Source organism: Macrobrachium nipponense, chromosome 7 (assembly GCF_015104395.2).
Source record: "Macrobrachium nipponense isolate FS-2020 chromosome 7, ASM1510439v2, whole genome shotgun sequence".
NCBI classification, from domain to species: Eukaryota; Metazoa; Arthropoda; class Malacostraca; order Decapoda; family Palaemonidae; genus Macrobrachium; species Macrobrachium nipponense.
This window is the reverse complement of record NC_061109.1, coordinates 51102048-51108047: the sequence shown is the minus strand read 5'-3', so window position 1 is coordinate 51108047 and position 6000 is coordinate 51102048. Positions and strand designations below refer to the sequence as shown.

Genomic DNA, 6000 nt, shown 5'->3' with positions numbered 1-6000 from the left:
TTTTTTGCTGAACTGACAATAGTCCTTTCATAAATCAATGTCTTTTAAAACACATTAAACTTCAATCATTATTTAATTATTTGGAGTTTCTGGCGTTTATATTTCTTGACTGTGAGTGAAGATACTACAAGCAGGTAGCGCAAGTGAAGATACTACATGCGGGAAATGGGATAGGGAGAGATGTCTACTTTATTTTTCAAAATGTTTAAACTGCATCGCAGGAATAGCGAGCATTCTTCCAGTTCTTTATGTTCTTCTACGGAAGAGTTCACATAAGTAATAGATGTTGCCTGGTAGTCTTTCCCTACATTTATCATTACATTTCACTCATCATGAATGTGGTCAGGCCACCCTCTGCTTGGATCGACAATCTTTCGATGACAATTCATTGGGTGCTTGCTTCCTCACTTGTGCTGCTATGCTTTAGAATTCTCTTCACAGCGTGTGGCTTCCTTGATTCTTATAACTTTAATTCCTCCAAGAGACAGGTCTGTCGTTTCCTTTCTAGTTAAGGCCACCTTTCTCTCCTATTCTCTCGAATATACAAACGTAATTGACTTGCGAAGAATTTTTCCATATATTCTATCAAACGATTCTGATATCGAATGTTTCTATTGAAGTTATGGCATTAATCTACCTGACTGCTGATGAATTTTGATCTGTACCCTGGGCGAATGGCCTGCCCAAATAGGAAGAAACGAACAACCATGCATTGACTGTGAAAATTCTGCAATTTTTCATTCCAAATATTCAAGACAAAAACGAATTTTAGCTTTTGCACCTCATCTGAAATATTATTTGCATCTATTCCTGCGTTTCCCTTTTGTGAGTGGTCTTCTGCTATATATTTAGATTTTAAGTGAAGATTTCAAAATTGCTACTGTCGCCTAGAGAATATGCCTCCCACCTGGTATCAGCGAGGGATTTTTAAGAATTCCCCACCCGCTGCTTGAGGCTGAAAGAAAGGTATAAGAAACTGCAGTGTGGGGATGAAATTAACTGCCTTATGACAACAGTCGACAACACTTCGCCCTACCAGATTTAGTGAATGAGCTACACAGGGCACATATAAAGCAACGTTGTTTGTTGTTCATTTATTTTGCTGCGTCCCCTTATAACGCCTAGATATGTTGGCAGCCTTGTCATAATACTGACCCCTTCAATTTCCAGCTTCACGTAAGTACTGCAACACTTGATTTGCCATTCCCTCACCGGTATATGGGGCTTTTCATTTCCAAAAAGGTTAAAAAGCGTTCAGTAGGCTGTTTATCTTTTAAGTACCTAAGTACTACACTTAACTGATCGGTATTTGATAGATCTGTTGGTCAGTCAACCGACAAACCAAAATGACTAGATTTTACTTTGTCATCAATGAGCGCATAGACTTTTTGGGTCATTAGTTGATGAGTTCCTCGCGGACTGTTTTGGACAGGTGAGACGGGAGGTCTTTGCCAGAATTTCCATATTTCGAAATGTGGCCTGCAGAAAATGCATCGAACTGGCTTATGAGTTCAAGCAGCCCTAAAATATTCCCCTTTTTGCAATGATCCATACCTTTCTTCTCTTCTGTTCCTCGAAAAGCCAAGGCACGTTCAGCTAAGATACGAATAACAGATGTGACACGTCTCAAGACGAGTTCCTAGTAATCACACTCTTCCTGAATTTGTTTCTCCAACTGTTGCTCCCTCAGCTTCTCTGGCAGTTGAGTATGTTAGCATAGTCTCAGTGGGTACTGTAGTGTTTTTTTCTTGATTATCAAAGCATAGTCTCAGTGGGTACTGTAATGCTTTTTTCTTGATTGTCAAAGCAATGTCTCAGTGGATACTTAGTGCTTTTTTGCATGGTTATCAATTACAATAGTATTCCGCCAATCACTGAACCCTTTTCTTATAACAAAATTCAATCACTTTTTAGGAGCAAACAAACAAAACAATACCGATCATGTTGATGGTGAATACAGTAACCACTCTCTTTTGTATTTCTCGCCATTGGCTTGTGTCCTAACAAAAAGTTTCTGGGAGCAATATCTTAGTAGTTTGCCAGATAAACTCACCAAATTCTAATTTTGTTGTATTTCCAAGTTTTGATGTATATCAATAACTCCATCACAACTATTATTATTTTTATACTTCCGCCAGCCAAGAAGGCTGTTTTGTCGAAGTTTTTCTTTCCCCACTGACGTTGTTCAGATTGCATCAGATTTCACAAATTACATACTAAGTGTCCCTTGCATCCATTTAAGGGGGTTGGGGGCGGGGGTGGTTCCTTCGATTTCATGATCCTTGGCGAGGTCTGCACTCTGAGTGCTCTTGTTATTATTGTATTTATATCTGAAAGTAATTTTTTTTTTTCATTTAAAGTAGCAGCCCCTTTTCGCGGATACTGGTTCAGCTACACCATATGCAGATAATTCAGCTAACATTTAATCCAAAAACTTTGTACGTAAATTTCAGCAAAAACTTAAAGCTGTAATCTCAAATTTCGAAAAACAAGGCTAAATTAAAATATTGACTAAAAAGGCTATTTTGTGTGTGTGTGTGTGTGTGTGTGTGTGTGTGAAATATAACCAGTATAGACCTATACCCTCAGGTTTTGAATAAAAAGGCTAAATTGAAGTATAGAGTAACAATGCTAAAATCTTTAGTGAAACGACTTACATAACAAGAGATAATAGAGCCTTTCATAGCCTTTCACCGTGCGATGGTTAGCACTCAATTAGGGAAAATGAGAGAGTTCTTAAAAAAGATTTATATATCTCTGCGACTACATGGAGAAATCAAAATTCAAGTACAATTCCTCCTTGTGCGTGGAATAAGGACTGTCGTAGACTTTTAGAAGTCTCAATTAAGTCATAGAGGAGTCGAAACAGAAATAGGATCCATAGGGAAGTTCAGGTGGTTTTCCTTTACATTCACGGAATATTTTCAGACAACATTACTTTCACTAAACGCTACATAGTCATTCCTAAATACAATTTAATTCAGAATGTCGTTTACATTTGTGCCATGTTTTATTTAATAACTAATTTAGTTTCCACCGTCGCACAAAACTAGAATGCAAACCCATGGCCAGGTTATTCGTTGATTTTCACAACGCAAACCAACGGAAATGGTTTGCGGAGGACAAGTCTAGTGCGACGGAGGAAGCAAAATTAGTTGTTAAATAAAATATGACACAGATGTAAACGAGTGAGTGTGTACTATTCATATATATATATGTATATATATATATATATATATATATATATATATATATATATATATATATATATATATATATATATTATTATATATAAATATATATATATATATGTGTGTATATATATATATATATATATATATATATTATGTATATATATACATACACAGTATCTATATATATATATATATATATATATAATATGTAGTATATATATATATATTATGATTACATTTGCTAGAAAGGGATTACGTAAAACTTTCCAGACTGTAAAACAAAGTAACTGAACATTACCATCAGAAAATCCTAGAAGCAGGAACGGAAATGAATAAATGACGAAGACTTCTGGATAGCTGAACTGGAATGGAAGGGAACAGAGGCTCCCCGATGATTTTCTCGAGTTTATCTGGAGAAAATTTAGAACATAATTGTTATTTTGTGCTGAAACGCCGAATCGGATAAATACTACACTACCGAGATTTAATATTATAAGCAACCAATGGTATTATTATGATTATATTAAAATGGTACAGAGAAATTGTACAACAGATCCGATGTCAAATCTGGAGTTATTGAGGTTGAAAAATTCTCATGTTTAGTATAACAGGTGAAAGTTATAATTGTCAGAATGCAAATTCCCTCTAACTGCGAAAATGGCTGTTGTTAAACAATCAACTTGATCAAAGTTGAACTGCATACGGGCCTCTTTCGAATTTATCTTTTATATCCAAAATGTTAGAATATGTAATTCTTGAACAGATAATTATTTATCTGGAAAGGGTAAACGCTTTACTGGGTAGTCAGTAGGCTTATGGGCAATTATACAGAAACCGCTGTAATTCCTGTTGTGAATGAACTATTAGAAATTATGAATAAAGCAAGTGTGGTATTATGGTGCTGCTCGATCTCTGGGCCGGTTTTCATACGGTTATTCAAGAACCTCTTTCCAATTATTTACGATCAGTTGGTAAGACTAAAGATGATGATATTGAGTATTTGAAAAGCTACCTGTTGGACAGAAAATACCATGCGCAAATAGGGAACTCGCCTTATAAAACATTAACAAGAGGAGCACCTCAAGGCAGTTTATTAGGTCCAATATCCTCTTGTATTTTGCAACTTGCTATTTACGGATGACGCTCAGTTTTGGTTTTAAATAGATGATATTAACGATACAAATGAGATGATAAATGATGTCCTCACCAGTGTCAGGAATGAATAACATTTTAGCAGTTGAAATTGAATGAAAATAAAACTGAGTTTATGTTGGTAGGAAGGAAAAATGAAATGAGAAACCTTGGTGTTTTCCGGCTTAATATGAATAGAAATATAGTTTCGATCGCTGACAAAGTACGTGCTCAAATTAAAAATGTTGTAAGGGTTACTGCACATCATCTTAGGAATATTTCCTTTGTTAGGAAAATATATTGGAGAGTGTTCCATAAAAATCATTTGCTGAACTGTATCGTTAACTGGGTGAACAACTGCAGAATATACTCTGCCTAAAATACAACTAGATACTAAATAGCACCAAGACTAATAAAAGGTGTTGCATCGCATGACAGGACTTAGCCTGCATTGTTTGAGTTGCACTGGTTTCCCATCAAAGCTAGAATAATGTGTAAGATATATGAAATGATTCATCAAGCTGTTATAATTGGGTGTCCAAAATAATTTTGAATGACTTGCTCCATATAATGCATCCAGTGAGTAGAGTCGACACAAGAATAGTACAGATGGACTCAAGTTATTTTAGCCAAAATGTAATTCGATAGTGGGGTTTAGAAACTTTAAATCTTCCTCTCCAAAACTACATAATAAGCTCCCACTTGGTATCAGAAAGCCTGAAAATATGAAGTCGCTCAAGCAAAAATGAAAAGTTTAATTATTTCTGAGTGTTATGATAGTGTGGATTTGACATTTAATAGGGAGAGAATGTATTACATCATGACATATGTAATTATTTTTTTCCAATTGGATGCTTGAAAATTTTAGTTTTCTTAATATATTTGCACGTATGAGTGTAAGTTATAGTATAGTACGAAATCCGATAAACGAAAGAATGCGAGACTTTGTCTGCATTATTATGTATGTGACGTGTTGCCTGCGTGCCAATACATAATACACACAAGAATATTCATTCTCTTGTTTGGTAAAATATTAAAACGTTTCTGCTATGAAGAATCAGTCAATTAGCGTGAAAGCATCGACAAATTCTTTTAGTTTCCCCTTAAACAAAACCCAGGACGGCATACTCTTAAATCATACGCATAAATCGTCCAAGTTTCAGGGCCGGTGAATCCGTGGCCCTTGATAGTGACTCCAAACAGGTGGTGGTTCTCGGCTAGGCTGCGCAAACCCGCTAGTTTGCTGTCCAGTTTCTATTAGTGAGGTGTGTTATTTTGCTCGTTTCTCGGTCGGTCCCCCGCTACCGGTGTTCGATGCTTTTACGACACAATGTATTTTAATGAGGTGAGACAGAAGCCTGACGTTACTGATAGACTGCACTTTATGCAATTAGTTTCCTTGCTTTGATAGAAAAGTGTAATTAGTTAACTGAATTTTTTTATAAACATCACATGTAAATATGAACGTCCTTACCTTCAATAGAAATTGTAGACTTAGGTTTTCTTGCCATAAATTATATGTTAAAAATTTAAGCAGTTTACATTGACCGGGTGAGTCTTAAAATCCACAGGGTTTTACAATACCGGCAAAAATTGGTTTCATGTAACCATAGGTCAAGCCTTATGTTCCATAAGTTGGCAGTATTTAAGGAAATGGTTATGGTGTTTTATTCTT

The 6000-nt window shown here is 35.6% G+C and overlaps 1 protein-coding gene across 5 annotated transcripts in view; it reads left to right on the top strand.

Moving 5' to 3' along the window:
- Positions 1-6000, top strand: part of LOC135217350 (head-specific guanylate cyclase-like) — a 999777-nt gene that overhangs the window by 537175 nt on the left and 456602 nt on the right. Inside the window, exon 1 of one of the 5 annotated variants that reach the window (XM_064253182.1) lies at positions 5636-5670. The exons of the other annotated variants lie outside the window; for them this stretch is intronic. The gene's annotated coding sequence lies outside the window, so the exon portion shown is untranslated. Of the gene's footprint in view, positions 1-5635; positions 5671-6000 lie in introns of those variants that run through there. 5 annotated transcript variants of the gene reach the window in all.